Source organism: Dermacentor andersoni, chromosome 7 (genome assembly GCF_023375885.2).
Source record: "Dermacentor andersoni chromosome 7, qqDerAnde1_hic_scaffold, whole genome shotgun sequence".
NCBI classification, from domain to species: Eukaryota; Metazoa; Arthropoda; class Arachnida; order Ixodida; family Ixodidae; genus Dermacentor; species Dermacentor andersoni.
The window spans coordinates 80,609,706-80,626,013 of NC_092820.1; the positions used below are offsets into that span (position 1 = coordinate 80,609,706).

Consider the following 16,308-nt stretch of genomic DNA (forward strand, 5'->3'; position numbering starts at 1 on the left):
CGTGTCTACACTGTAAACACAAATGAGCCCATATGGGCGTTTTAACAGTTGATATGCCATTTTTCCCCCCTAGCTTAAAATGAGTACGCCCACGAGAAGAAGTAAAATAAGCTAGAACCATTATTATACCCCCGACCCCATTTGAAGGGGCATTGCGGTTGTAAAATGGGGGTTTTCAAGGAATAACGGTGGCGTAGGGGAAATTGAGACGAGCCAAACAGAGAAAAGAATAACTCAGCCATGACCAACAAGGCAGTCAGCCGCAGCGACAATTTCAGTAGGATTATTTCTGCAGTCAGATTCGAAATATCCCGCGCAATGTGTGTCGGCGCTGTTTTTCTGTTCGGAGTAGCCGCGCCTTGGTGCTGCATAGGACGCCGAAGTCGGAACTACGCGCGGAGGAACACCAGCCTTCGGAGCGCGCGCGCGCGCGTTGAAGCAGCTTTCAGCGACGGCCATTCGACCAGCGACGGCACATTCTTCTACCGTGGTTGATGTTTCTCACTGCTTTGAACCCCCAAGACTCCACGGTAAGTGACTTTGAACGATTATTACATGTTCTATGAGTGTGCATGTGTTCTAAGTGAGGAGACGCGCTGATATGACTTGTTGAAGGTCTCGATACAACATGGCGCGACAGTTGACCGTCCAGAACCATTTTGCACGATCACTGTGTTTCTTCGAGCTTTGTCGTAATCGAGGCGACTTGAGTGCTCAGAGTCAAGCGAGTGTACTTAAAAATTAGGATTTTATATAATGAGGGACTTTGCCGCGTCTTTAATTGGGCGGATGTGAGCATTCGACATGATCCCCGAAGCGCAAGCCACTACCATAATAGTTACGTGCAGTGCGAGGTGAGCTAAGCTTCGCCGCCTAACCGCGGCCTGAAAATGTGGCGGCTCGTTAAGGGCTTACTGCGGTGCGCGTGTGTGAGTGTTTGTACAGCGATCATTTGAGCGAGAACCGGCGGCGCTTCTTTGTGCGCGGTATCTGCTAGCTGGCGCGTACGTGGCGCCAATCCCCTAGCTCGTGCGATTGTGTGCAGTAGGTCGCCCACTTAGCGCGCATTGTGCAGATTTGCCAGTACGCTTCTTTCTATCGTCGGTGTCTCTTCGCGCCCACGTCGTTGATTGTGCAGGCAGTGCGCGACTGCGGCACGTAGCATGTAGAGCCTGCGCCCGTCGACTTTGATCTACGGGCGTGAAATGTCGGCGGCGCGTTTGTGGTATTAAAAGCGTGTGGTGAGCTTCCTACGGCACTACGGGTCAACGCCGCATGAGCTGCCGGTCAGAGTATAAGAACCTCTTTATTGTTAGCGTACTGCTTGGCGGTAACAGGTGTCCTGCTTGGGTTCAGATTACTGGATACGCCGTCACTTGAACCTCGGCAGCCGGAGCAGGTGAGTACCAGTGGCGCCGGCACCTCGGCCGGCAGAAAACGGTGCCCGTGCCGTGACGAGATATATCAATTTACGCGATAGCATTGCCGGTGATAGGTCATACGGGCGCGTCGCTCCATGCCTGTGTTCTTTGCTGAGGCCGCCACTACGCCTGCGGTGCACTTACTACGCTATATCTATATAGTCGATGCTTGTGCAATGTTGTTATTCAACAGCTGGCGCTGTGCTCTGGATACCTGAACTTGTTTAATGTTTAATTACTTTGCTGCTGTGCCATTGCCTATTGGGTACAGATATTTAGTATTGAATTCTAGGTGCCAAATTAACACAAAGAAGTTGCGCTTTTCAACTCAGGATCATATCACACACCACAGCGTCATCCTATATTGCACGAGTATTAATAACAAAATTTCTGTTGCTGGTGAAAAAAAAAAGGGCAGACCGATCAACCTGTAACCTGTATCTGTGAGAAAAATGTGCTTCAAGTCCGCGATTGTCTATAAAAAAAGGTACTACCTTGGTATTCAATGTCAGTAACACTCATAAGTTATGCATCCTTTTGTGTGAAATAATTTGTCTTAGAAGCCATTCATTGTAAGGGATCAGTAAACATCTCATAGCTTAAGTAGTGCATATGTGCATGAGTTGGGCAAAGGTATTGGTTTGTAAAGAGCAAAGCCATTAAGATATAAAATATTGGCAAGCTTAGTTTAACAATAAGCTGACGAATATACAAAACCTAATGTAGCAGCAGATGTTCTCCAAGATAAGCTTGTGACCAGCTTTTTTGTGTTCTGTGTGATCACTGTAGTGTCAAATTTTTCATTTTTATTTCAGGACTGCGGCTGCGGTCGTTTCATTGCCAACTGTGAGGATGAAGCAGCTTCATGGCCGGAGATCGGGCGCCTCCCATCAGTTTCCCTTTTCAGCAATAGAGGCCTTGGTATGCTCTTACCTAGAGTTTGCTTTTTTACCCTGTATGTTTTGAGCACAATGGCTAGTCTAGCGGCATTACTTAGAGTGATTGGTGTGACACCTGTTCCATAGGAGGTATGCAGGTTATCCCACGTAACTCTAGCAAACTTTTAAAAATATGAATATGCCATCTAGCTGCACAGAACCTATGTAATGTTGTTTCCTGTCTCTTGGAAATACTTGGATTTGCTGCATTTTGCCTAATTACCTAATTAGTCTTAATCAATTAATCAACTTCTCTAATTAGATAAAAAGTCTCAATTATAAAGTTGTAGAGCAACGTGAAAATTTCCCAGTACAGCTATCTGTGGCTCAATATGTGCTACATAATGTGTTTTTAGAGCATGAAAGAAGCCTGAGAATCTCGCAAAGTGCCTTGAGTATGTTTCTGTGTGACAGCGCCTGTGTTGTGTTCTTCCTTCAGTCCTCGTCTTTTGCGCTGTACTAACAGTCGACCTCGAGTGGCCATTCCCGTGGCAGTCTTGCATGTATTGAGTGCTTGCCCTGTATAGGCATGTGTGTTTCCAGTAAGCAAAAAATACTGAAGGAGCCCAACGTGATGTATTTCAGGACAAGTGTATGGTGTAAATTACTATGTGACAATAAAATAAACTGAAACAAGACTTCACAGTAGAGGTATGCAGGTGTGTGCATCAGCATAATGACGAAAACCTCATGCAAGTTTAGAAAAATATTCATTAAGTTAGTTTCTGTCATTCTTCTCTGTCACATTATTATTGCAAAAATGTGCTCTCTAGTATTGCACGATTAAAAACACAGTTCAAACACATCATTTGCTGGAACCTTGACATTCATAGCAACATAGAGAGGAATGGTTAAAAATTTGCTTTGCTTCTCTGACCTTCATTTTAGGTCTTTCTCATGTTTGCTAAGCTTCTTAAACTATCATAGACCCCTTCCAGGGTTTACAGGCAGCTTGAGCACATTGTGCCAGATTGTGGAGAAGCTGCAGAGGTCGCAGCGTGTATAATGGTGTGCGGTAAATGCAAGTTTATTGCAAGATGCATTATGCTCAGTACCAATTATATTAAGTTATAATTTTAGCGAAAATCTCTGTTTTCCAGATATATATCAATGTGTCTCCAAAGAACTGCACTTTTTAAAAGAGTTGCTCATTCTCTGTCTACTGTTCGGTGTTGTTAAATGCATGTATGTTGGACAGCATAGTGCTTGGCCTTCAGCTGAAGGTAGTAGTGTAGGTAGTAGGTAGTAGTGTAGAAAGTGGTAGCAGTAGTAGCTTTATGCATGTGCATAAAGCTGCAGTAAGCCAAATGCGAAAAGATAAGGGCTAATACGATACAGCCATGTAGCAAAATTTACGCAAGCAAACTGTTTGATGCAATCCCTAGGAAACTAAGCAAAAATATAAGAATGTGCTTATATGATAAACAGTACCTATGTTTCAGGCGCATGGCCTTCTACCGCCATATTCCATAACAGTTCATTATTTAACACTTTAAAACTACTTGCCCTGTTTATGTCTAACTGCTCTAAATTCGAAAATTTTCATTGATTGCACTATGAAGGTTTTGGCCGTGGCTTAAGTTACTGCCAGAATTAAATTTATAGTTGTGGCTGTCCTATGTGTGATAACAAAAAGCCATTTTGGAACCAGGTGACTGTTATGCAGTATGCTAAGTGTGCGTATTAGAACAGCCACTTATATTTTCATTGTAACCATGTATAAAGTATGTATGTACACATCTCGAAGCCATAGACTGTGTACTGTTAATTGGAGGTGTTATTGTGTGGAGTAGGTTTTTTTGTAAGCATTGTCTAGAATTTGCACTACATTAAGGTGTAGTGAAGCCAAGCGAAAAATAGACAAAATGGCTAAAGTACATTCTTAAGAGTATTAAGCGCACTTAAATGACTTTACAGCATGTAGTAAAACAAGAATGGGAACTGAAGTGCTTAATTTTTGTTCATTATTACCATATGGCACCAACATGCAATGAAGACAAAAGAGGAAGAGAAGTGAAGTGCACTAAAGGGCAACTCGCTCCTGACGGGAGCTGCATTCACATCTACATGATGCATGCAATCTTTGAGTTATAGCAGCAGCTAACCACCTGTTCACATTGTTGCATATTTGTATTGTTTATGTACTAAGTCTGGCCCTGGAAGTGTTAAGCAGTGCCACTTGTGGCATTGGTGCTGCATGCAAGACATCCTTCTAACCACAGGTGTTATGTATTATGTAAACCTAAGTTCTTTTAAATTCATGTAACCCACAAAAGTTCCATTTGAAAGGATGTGCCATATTTGCCACCATTGCCATGAGTAGCATTGGCTGACAGTCACAGGGCGAGACGTTAACCTTGCTCAGCTATTATGCAAAACTATTTTACATACAAATGTGGTAATTAGTATACATGCTGAAAGCCTCACAGAATAAAATTTTTTATTCGCATCTTACAACGATTGTTATTTTGCTTTAACTCAGGAGGCCTTTCTACCTGCGTTGCATCCTGTGGCTGGACCACTCCCACGATCTCGGCAGAATCGTTACACAGGTGTGTTCTTTTGTGATTCTCAGTACTGATATTTTCTAGTTTACGTTCAATGTAAATGCACAGATCAAATGGAAAACAGGTTAAAAGATGAGCTCACAGGCACTGTATCCAAATGTTTGTTAGGAAGGAAAATCTTTTTTACAAGTTGTCATTATAGCAACACAAGAGAGTGTGCACATCACACCACCAGTACCTAGCAAGCAACAGCATTATACCGTAGAAGAAGCCAAAACATCAGGCGAAAACCTGTACTAAACTAGGGACTGTATTAAGACCTTTTCGAAGCTTAAACTATTTCTTGGGTTACTCTGTCTAATTGCTTGAACTGAAGTGACGTGTCCTGCAAAACAATTTGCATTCGCATTTGATACAATCTGCAGCAAAATATGAACAAAGGGCTGCAATACTCTAAGGGCCTACTATTGAAGTTGCAACCAGTCTTCCCAGTGTACTGCAGCCTCAGGAACATGAAATGTGGTACACTGTACCACATGCACACACAACAAATTTTAATCCATGGGCATCTGTACACTGTGCTTGTGCAGGACTGCGCAACTGGCTGTTTATTCGTGACTGAAACAGCTACGTACATCAAGACTGTATTGGGAAGCCACCATCTTTTTCAGTCAGTGTAACAGTCCATAAACATATGGGTTTCCATGAGCATTTTGTCTGCCACACTTTTCTTTGTCGTTTTTTTTGCACTCCAGCTTTGATGGCTGCAAGACACTTCAGGCTGGCTGAAGAGACAGTGGTAGCCTAGTAGGTGGCCTCACAAAGTTGTTATTTTGATTTTTAAGAGCCGACTTGCTTTGGACAATGCTGAATAACACATCAAAAGGCACGGGATTATTGACAAGGTTAGAATGACTTTGAAAGAAGTTTAAGGCTTCTTTTAAACTCTGATCTGTCTGCTGAGACCAAATCATGTCAGCTTTTAATGAAGCAATGTTCAGGTTGGAAAGCTGCAAGGCTGTGTGGGTACTCAAACACCATCATTGCTTCATATAGCTGAAGTTGCTGTGACATCAAGGCAGAAGGAAATGACATGGCAAAGGAAAGGTTGGTCGACAAAGGACTCATTGGCAATTATGTAGGTTCAAGGGCTATTGCACTGAGTAAGAAAATGTGTTCCTGATACAGCGTGAACAGTGTTAATGCTGAAGAACAAACTGGCACCATCTCCCCAGTCCTACACAAGCACGTGCATAGAAAGGGATGCCTGTTGGCCTTGAGGGCCACCACTGGAGGGATCACCTGCTATCGCTATGACATAGAATGTGACATCAGATGACTATAGTTCACACCTTTGCTGCAGCTCGCTGGCTGGGCAATTGAAGCCTTGATTGTAAGGATGAAAAGTTTCAATCACAAGGTGGCAATTTAGTTGCCAACTCTTACAGCATGGTTCACTACTCAGTGCTGCAGTGCTGGACGTATTTGACCAAGCCTGGTGCGAGTTCTCATGAGTACCCATGTTCAAGCTGCCGCTAGATACTTAGTTGATGAAGTCACTGAAAATGAAATTTGGTCATCGAAAGAGTCATGAAAACGATGCACACAAGGCTTGTAGCGTGCTTACTTGGTATGACCTCAGTCAAGACACCCTGTGTAGAGATGCTGGCAAAAGTGCAGCGGAAGTGTGGATTGAGGAGACAAAAATATAAGCTGTTCAAGTTCCACATATAACAAACTGATAATAAATCGCCGTTCAGCAAGAACTCCGGCAAAAGGGGCAAGCTGCACTCCCCACAACGAATGCTATAAAAACAGTACTGTTATTGCAGCAAAATTGCCTATAGCTCTTTTGATAGCTTGATAGCTGGTAGCTACTTCATGGTAGCACTTGATAGCTGGTATCACACAATGTTTTCTATGCCACGGAAATATTCCAGCACGTGGGGGCCACAATTCTCCTAGAGGCCAATACAGACACAGGTTGCCAGCAAGCATGGACTAAAGATTTTTCAGTTTGCATTGATGTAGTCTACCACATTTTGTTTTCTTGGGTGCACAGTCACACTGGGGTAACAATTTTCTGCCTGAATATTCATCGCAGGGAGCACTGCAGCCAGCTAAAGCGAGTTTTTTGTTCACACCTTGCCACAGATGCGGCAAGATGTAGACTTGACCCATTTTTCTAGGCACATTTGTTGGGTTCAAGAAAGAACACAGAGTAGCTTAAGAACTTTAATCCTTCTAGATTTAAGGCGTGGGGCCAGGTATTAACCATTGTTTTAAGAATTTTCCCAAACCGGGAAAGATACTTTCTTGAAAGTCTTCTCATATCAGCTTGATACAGTCCCTGGCTTAGTATGGGTGCATGTGCTGTGGCTTTGTTTTAGTCTGTTTAAAAGGTCGTTTTCCTTTTGAGTGTTCCAGTCGCAAAGAAATCATAAATATATTTTGATTTCAGGAACCCTTGTGACATTACATAATTCCTTTACATGTTGCAACCAAGCTTATTTTTTAAACACATGCCTTTCTTTCAGCATGAAAAAAACATCTTAGATGAAACAAGGCAAAAATGGCTGCTTATGCATTTGTACGATATTCCAACTGAGAGGGGTGAAAAGTAATAAAATGTTCTACTTTCATAATTTTTCTACCATGTGTACAACATTTCTTAATAGGCATGAAGCAAATTCACTTTTATCACTAGCCTATTACAGAAACAAAAAATGACAAACTGAGCTTTTAAGGGGGCCCTCAGAAGGGCCCAGTCCGTGCGTCTTCTTTTCTAGCGCCATGGCTGTGAGCGCAGCTGAGCACATCTGCAGCCTGCACACCCTGTTCTAGAGGTGATCTGCTGCCTGTGGAAAGACTAGACGTGCTGATATGGCGTGGTATTATGTGCACAGTCTTCCCCCGTGTTTAGTACACGGGGTTGCATAATCTGTAGTTTCAGAGATGCATTGAAATTTGATACAGACAAAGCATTCACCTCCACTGCCAGCACTTTTCATGATGGTGTCGTTCCACTGTGTGTGGCAGTATCAAAGAGGACAGGGTGAATGCGAAAGCAAGGCTGGGTTTGCTTCATGCTACCTATGTGAAGGTATCGTTAACACACCGTGAAACCGTATCTTTGGTCGCTGACTCTCAAATTCAAAATTTTTTTCTCATTCAGATTTGTGTTTTCTGACTGCGGCCCTTTCCGTGGGAAAACAATCCATTTGCAAATGTACTTATTTGACTAAACGGTCGAATCTGAGTACAACAAACCAAATTGCTGATTTTAGTGCATTCGTTATGTTGGGGTTCCTTTGTATATGACTCCAGAAAAAGCCGACCATTGTCTGCTTACACTCTGCCGCGCCCGCCCATATAGGAATAAACTTAATTTTGGTTGGCCACGATGCTTATTGGTGTAGTAGCTGTCGTGTGTCCACCCATACACATTTTGTTGGCTTCCCGAAAACCTCAAAGAACAGCGGTATTTTGCTTATGTGCATTCACTAATCAAATAAGTACATGTTTGCTAGAATCCCCATAATATTGAGTCAGCTGGTCTGCTTGAAAATGTTCAAAATATGGCAGTTAGATTTGTAATAGGAAGTCATACTAAAAGGCTTTGTATTACTGAGAGTAAGGGTAAGCTGCAATGGCAGGATTTAAAAGACTGGGAAATCTCTTCAGTTAAGATTATTTCAAGCATATACTGTTCCAAACATGTAGAGATAGAGAAATTCATATCAGGCTATCATCATACCTCACAAGAAAGAGATTACACTAAAAAGGTTTATTAATTTCCTTTACTTATAGGTGATGCCTCACATTGTTTTTTCCTTGGACCAAAGGGACTGCAAGGTTTTTCGGCCTGCAATTGTTTGCATAGTTTTCAAAGATAATTCCCTCCCTGCTTTGTGTGCTTGATTTGAATGTAAGTTACATTACACAGAATGTATACCCCCCCTGCAATGCCAGTACAGGCGAAGCAGGTACTAAATGAATAACCACGAAAGGATTTTGGAGCGAGCAAAAATGGCATGTGCAATAGATATGCGTAGATGTCCCGTTGGTGTTGCTGTCAAACAAGAAAGTGGGATATCGAGGAACTGAGCAAAGTAACTACATGTGTGCTTGCCAAACTATAGCTGTCATTTACACCTTGATTGTGACTTAGCTACCAAAAGAAGTTTTTTTGTCTTGTTCTTTTTCTGTTAAAATGTACTTTTTTCTTTGTCTACTTTCGTTTGGGTTTTTGTAGCTATATCGTGCACATGTGACCAATAATGCCGTGTGGAAGTTAGTGGTTGTTGGTATTTCTCACTGCCTGTCGTTTGTTCAATGTGTGTACTAAAGTCAATAGAGCACCAACCAGTATAAACTAGTGTGTTGAATTTGTTTTCTTGTTTTAGTACAAATGATCTGACTGGTTATGTGCCCAAATAAACAATTAGATTATGAAAACAAAGTTCATCAGAACATGTCATGCATTTTACTTATAATTACCCTATTTCAACTGCAGAACCCACATATTAAGGCATGTAGATTTAAGTGGAACAAGTCTTTTTGCAATCCTTAGTTCTGAATAGGTGAGAGCAGTGCTAAGGGCACAAAGTGAGTCCACATAGATAAATGGCATGGTGCACTGTGCACTGACTAATAATTGATGTGTTTTTGCAACAGACAAGCAAATAAATATCCAGTAATGCCTTGTCAGAGGCACGAAAGCACATAAAGAGGCAGGGGGTGGTCAGATACAAATGTGCTGTGGTTTCAGGTTTGTTAATAAGCATACCACTTTTCTGTAACTTCAGAGAACATGTGCTGCGCTGACACATTAATCTTTTTTTTTCTTGTTGTTATATTGTGGGATTTGATTAGTTTCTGGGTTAATGGTTGCTGCTTTCGCTAACATGTTGCACTTATGAAATTTGGGCTGTCATCGGCACTGTTTACAGTGTATGTACTCTTATGGTCACATTATAGTGGTGCTTAATCGTGAAGGCTCTCATTCAAATATAAGCTTGTCTGGTCTACGTATGCTTTCCTTCATGCCAAAGGAATAAGATATACTATGTTTATGTCAGAAGGAAAGAAATTGAGACTGGTGTCTATTATTGCACATAAATCTATGCTTAGTTGCGTTAACATTTTTGCATAATTTCAACAACTTATTTAGTGCATTTCTGTAACATTCACACTCTTTCCTATCCACTTAGGTGTAAGGAATAAAGGCAAAAAAGTAAAGCATTGCAGTGGATTTAACTTAATGCTCTTGATTCTTGTTACCTTCTTGATAGCTTTTCTATTTGGAAGAGCATATGTACAAAAGCATGTTTTGACCAAATAGGCTGCTGTTTGGGAGGCTTTGCAAGCACCACTATAACGTGACAAAAGCAGTGTGTGGCCATTTGGTTATATAAATTCTGGTGTAATGACACCACAAAAAGTAAACAAAGATATGTACGCACATGACACAAGCACCGGATCTCACTTCAAGCTTTAAAATAAGGAAACAGGCAATATTTAATAACAGGTGGAGACATGATGTGATGATATCTGTTAAAAGAAATTCTTTATGCAGTGCAACTAATGGATCACTGATACATTCGTCATACTTTTTAAATGTTGCAAGCCACGATTACCTTGCATGTTGTCAGGTCGTAATACCTGGCTACAACGCAAGTTTTGTGGAACACAGGACCGCAGTCACATTCTTTGCAGTATTTAACATTGTGTGATGGAGGATTGTTTCACACAGATGACTCATACTCCCTCAATTTCCCTGATTTCGCATTAATAGAGCATCCCATCTGTCCAATGTAGGCACGGCCTTATGATGGCAGCAGACTACACAACGCTTGCGGCCTAGTTCACTAGATGCATATTGTGCTTCAACCACAACCAACCTTTTCCTTTTTTTGGCTTCTGCCTTCTATTACAGCACAAAACTCTCCTAACAAGGGCCTAAGAAAACAATGATTTGCGCAACTAAATTAGGCATGAATATGGAATATAATGAATGAGATGAAGTAAAAAAGTGGTTGCAGTTGTTTCGTATGCATTTGTAATTTTCATGGGTAATTGTGTAGCTGGTCTCTACAGGCAAAGATTTTTTTTCTGTATGAAACATGTGATGAGAGATTTGCCCTGATGAGAAAAAAAGACAAGCCAGGAAAACAAATTAATTTGTTGCGTGCAGCACAATTTGCAGGCGGTGCACTGTGCAACGGAGGTTATGTACAGTCAGCCATTCCCATCCAGTCATGCTTGCATTGCATACACACATTGTATTAATTTGAGATTGCGGCTAATGAAGTTTGTGTGGAATAACTCTCATTCGCACATAGTGATGCACTGCAAAATAGATTGGTTCGTTCCTGTGTTCATCAAAACTTGTAGCCAAAAATTATGAGCAGATGTACATAAGATAATTAAGCTTTGGCAGATTAGCACGAAAAGGACAAATGCATCAGTCATTCTCAGCTACATTGCACAAAGAATTTGTTTTTGAATTAATGACATCACTTCCTGTCACTATGTGATGTATATGATGTCTGTTTTCTTATTAAAGCGAGAGTTGAGGTTAGGCACTTGTGTCCTGCATGTCTTTGTCTTCGTTTGCTTCTGTGGTGCCATTACACCAGAATAAGTCCATGACAGGAGCTGCCAGTCTATGCAGTTATACTACATTGGGCTCAGTACGCCTGGCGGCCTGAATGTGACGAGTGCGAAGTAGCAGTAAGAACTTCAGAAGGGTAGAATTTTGTGTCGGTGGTGCATATTACAGTATGGTGAAGCGCTATAGATGGAACAGTGTGAGGCGAGACAGATGGGAAAGTGCTACAGACAACTGTGAATGTTTACTGGAAAGTTTCGCTGCAGCGGGACAATGCATGCGTTATCCTGGTGCGGCAAAATTTGCCAATGTTCATAGTTGTCAGTAGTACTTGCCCATCTACATTACACTTCACCGTACACTAGTAGCAGTAACAACATAAACCAACTGACCCGAGCAATAATGAAAGCCCACAGAATTGCCAAATTGTAGGAGAAATGTTTCAGTGTAACACATGTTTTGTTAACTGACAAGCAAATGGCATACATGTCTGCGAACCGATGATCAGATGCATTTTTCATGCACATACATTATTTTCTACAACTGCTTCCTGCTTTGGTTTTTTATGGCTTTTAGGAAGCATTCCAAAGTACTTAACTGTTTGTCTGTTCTAAAATTGAATCTGTTCTCAGCCAGCACTATGTGGCATTACTGCATAAGCCCTTACTTCGTCAGTGTCCTTCACACTGTTCCCAACTAAATATGAATAACCAAATAACCATGTTTTTAAATTTTCAGATTATGAAGAAAATACTCTTAATATGTATTTCATTAGAAAAATTTTCTCAATTTTAGGAAGAAGTCTGGCTGGCCCCAAGCCTGGTGCAAAATGAAGAAATGGCACTCCACATCAATTCATGTTTACTTGTCGTCATAACCAGTCTGTTAGCTTAATTTTTGGTTCTTCCTATTGAATTCTCAAGAAAGGTACCAACTCTGTCATTCAATCTGCAAACAAATTTTTGCACTTGGGGATGCAGCCATGCACAAAGCCTTTGAGCTCATTAATATCTTTATTTTTTAAAGAAAGTGCAGCTGCTGCGTGGAGCAATAGGTTGAATAAGACGAGGGTAAATGAAAAGATGGCGAAATTAGTCATCAACAGTTGTCCAACAAAGGAAGTCTCAAGCTGGAGGCAACATCTTTGCAAGAGAACCAAATGGCTCCAGCCTGAGACATTCGTTGTTCAACCTGGCAAGTCTCCTTCTCTAAATATTTCCTCTAGCCTGAGACCTATATCCATTCCACCACCCTTGACCAACAATACACCTATACATTTGGGAACCCATGGAAAGGTAGCAAATTCACATTCAAGGAAAGGGAATGTAGTGTGCACCCTGGAAGGTAGCAGGAACAGTATTTTATTTACTTAATGAAATGCAGATTTGCTATCCAATTACTTTATTTTGATCCCCGTTTTATAATTGGACAGCATGGTTCCTCAGAGAGAATAATAATTCGAAGCTCACACAATTTTGCTCCTTTATGTCCGTTAAATCTGTCCTGGTTGCTACACTATCAGCCCTGTCTGCAATTGCATAGCAGTGTTTTGAGCATGCATCCAAATTCAAAAGAATAGTTAGGCTTCTACCTCAGAATGTTTGCTACTGTGTTGCAGCTCGAATTCTATGTCTAGGTGGTCACTGTGATGCCATGTGCTTTTTAAATAAGACCAATATGCTACTTGAAGGGCAATTAAATGCAATCTCAAATGACCTCAGCTCGGGGAATGACACAATTGGAGGTCAATGTGATAAGGAGGATTTGATTTCTGAAAACAAGGCACTTAAACGGGAGAAAGCATGACTAATTTCGTATAAAGATGCTGCTTTTGGATATGATCAGGGAAGGTACTTGTTCGTGGCTGCATTTGCAACATGTTACATTGCTGGCTTTATATATTGCACTGGGTACAGTGAAATGTTGCTGCTTGCACAATATTCAACTAAACATGGTAGCCATGCTAATGTGTCCATGCAGAACACAACTCATCCACTATTATGGACTACAGTGGAATCTCGATAAACGAAAATCGCTTCGAAACTGCCGCCTAAATAGGACACCATCCTGATAATTGGTTGGCTCTCTGCAATGTCTCTCAGTAAATATAATGCCTGGTAAATGGAACCAATTTCCCTGGCACCTTGAGGCTCCATTTAAAGAGCACCCACTGTAAAAATATAGGGGGGATCGTGTTTGGAACTTTCGTAAATGTAGTCTTAAACAAAACCGAATTTCAGTGAGAGCGAAATGCAAAAGCACCTGTGTACTTAGACAGGTGCATGTTAAAGAACCCCAGGTTGTCCAAATTAATTCGGGTTACTCGCTATGGCATGTGTCATAATCAGAAGGTGGGTTCTGGTTCGTAAAATACAATAATTTTTAATAGCTTGCTCAGAAATTCAGTACTAAATTATGTAGCTTGTTTGTGTGATGAGTCCCAATTTCTTAATTTAGTACTTTGACATTTATCATATTTGTGTGCTAGTCCATGCAAAATACCACTGATCGGCCTCATTATACCAGCCACTGTTAATTAGGAATGGCTTAGTCAAGCAACTTAAACTTACAGCACAAACACCTAAGACGAACCACAAAAGGAAGATACAACACACACTGGTGCTAACTTCTTTATTTCTTCGTCGTCGATGCAATATAAACCCTAGGCCACACTACCGCGCAGGCACTCAGATTACATTACAGAGATCTGCCAAATTATCACATACACAAGCGTAGGAAGTCAAATTCAGATGGATGCAGGGACAAAGATATCTTATTAATGCAATTATCGCCCTGCCTTTCTTGTGGTAAGCCTCTAAGGCAAGCCGCACATGCTCATTCTTGCTTTTGCCAAGAATCGACGTCCCATCAAGTTGTGCCTCACAATTGTTGCAAGAGTTTATATGCGCACCAAGGTGCACTCCTCTATCTACATTTTTGTTTACTTGTTGCGCATGTTCCCTGAGTCGCTCATTGATGCAATGCCATATCTAGCCAAGCTATGTCTTAGCACATGAGAGTGAATTGTATAAACCACGCCGACCGCGCACAACACGTATGAAGCATCATGCCGAATTTGGCGTCCTCCTCTGCCCTCTCCGCAGGTGCGGGAGCATAGCTTTAAAAGCTTGTTCGGTGCAGAAAACGCCAAAGGAACACTATGCCTGCAAGCAATTTTCTTGAGTTGATAGATGACCTTATGTGTTTAAGGGACTGCGCAGGGAACATGCACAAAAAGTAAACAAAAATGTAGATAGAAGAGTGCACATTGTTGCGCATATAAACTCTTGCAAAAATTGTGAGGCACGACTTGATGGGACGTCGATTCTTGGCAAAAGCATGAATGAGCTTGCGCGGCTTGCCTTAGAGGCCTACGACATAAAAAGGCAAAATGATAATTGCATCAGTGACATAGCTTTGTCCCTGCACCCATCTGAATTTGAGTTCCTACGTTTGCATATGTGATAATTTGGGAGATCTCTGTAATGTAATGTGTGCGCCTGTGCAGTTGTGTGGCCTAGGGCATATATATGCATCGACGACGAAGAAATAAAGAAGTTGTCAGTTAGTGCCAGCGTGTGTCGTGTCTGCCTTTTGCGGTTCGTCTTAGGTGTTTGCGCTGTAAGTTTTAAGTTCAGAATTATGTGCCAACTAGGCCAAATGAAGTTTTACTCTTAGTCAAGCGAGCTCAATAAATAGTCTGTGCAAAAGTGTGGAGCGTCAGTACAAAGTAACAGTTCAAACACATGGCTCTGTAGTTACAGTTCAGTATGAAACGAGATAAGATTTCTTAGCATTTCTTTCATTTACTAATTTCATTGTATTAGGACATGTAGAATACTAGCAACTGGCATGCTTACAATGTACAGTGCTCTTTTTTAAAATCCAGACAATTGTTTTAGTGGGGCAGAAATGTGCTTTCTTTTGGGCCCGGAAGTGAACATATTATATTTCTTACATTTGGTGTAAAATAAATTTTCTTCACTGTCAGTGTGTGTCTCGTGCATTTTTCCTTTCAGCAAGTAGCAACTGCTCTCGAAGGCGTTTGCTGGCCTCGGAGGCACTGCCGATAAGCTAGGACGACTGTATAAAAGCTTTGCAAAGAGGGGCTCTGTGATCAGCGAAAGGGAAAAAAAATGAAGACGTGCGGTGATGGGTTCATTCGCCATTGGACCACGTGTGCGCGTGACTTGGTCGATTCAGCGGTGGCCCTGTGCCGTCGATTGGACCACGTGTGGCGAGCCCGCGGCGAAATGCTTCGTGGCGGTACGCCGCGCCTATGCAGCAGCAGACGGAACACCGCAGGCCAAGGTGTCGGACGCCGGCGTTCGCTCCGAGCAGGTGCGACGCCTGCTCGGGTGGCAGCTCACGGACGGCCGAGTTCCCTTGAGCCTTGATCGCCGGCGTTCGACATTTCGGCCTGCGGTGTTCCGTCTGGTACTGCGTAAGCGCGTGACCCGCGCCACCATGCATTTCGCTACAAGCTTGCCGCACCTAAACTAAAATGCCTTTAATTCCTTCACAATACTCCCATTGTACCTCCCAGTCAAATAGGGGGGGGGGGGGGTGAAGTGGGCGTATACGGTACCCCCGTTGTGTGCCCAATTAATGCCCACGTCAATGGGAGTTTTATCGTACGCCCTTTCAATGGGAGCAAAAAGATGTACAAAAGGGAATGCGCTAGAGGACAAGCAAAAAACGCCCCTCTGGGTGTTTTTTTGTTTACAGTGTACCAAAAAGCTTGCCTTCATGCATGGCGTTTCCCGGCAAACCTTGCGGTTACATAAGCCGCAGTTGCCGTGAAGCATGAGAAGCAGACAGGGGGGGGG

At 42.1% G+C, this 16,308-nt stretch overlaps 1 protein-coding gene and 1 long non-coding RNA gene across 3 annotated transcripts in view; both read left to right on the forward strand.

The window, feature by feature from the left end:
- The window catches only part of Alk (Anaplastic lymphoma kinase), a 195,795-nt gene that overhangs the window by 134,987 nt on the left and 44,500 nt on the right, over positions 1 to 16,308 (forward strand). The gene's annotated exons all lie outside the window — the stretch shown is intronic.
- On the forward strand, positions 384 to 15,469 carry LOC129385731 (uncharacterized). Its single transcript, XR_008613258.2, has 4 exons — positions 384 to 530; positions 2,237 to 2,342; positions 4,842 to 4,911; positions 12,275 to 15,469. It is a non-coding gene; the product is annotated as an uncharacterized lncRNA (long non-coding RNA).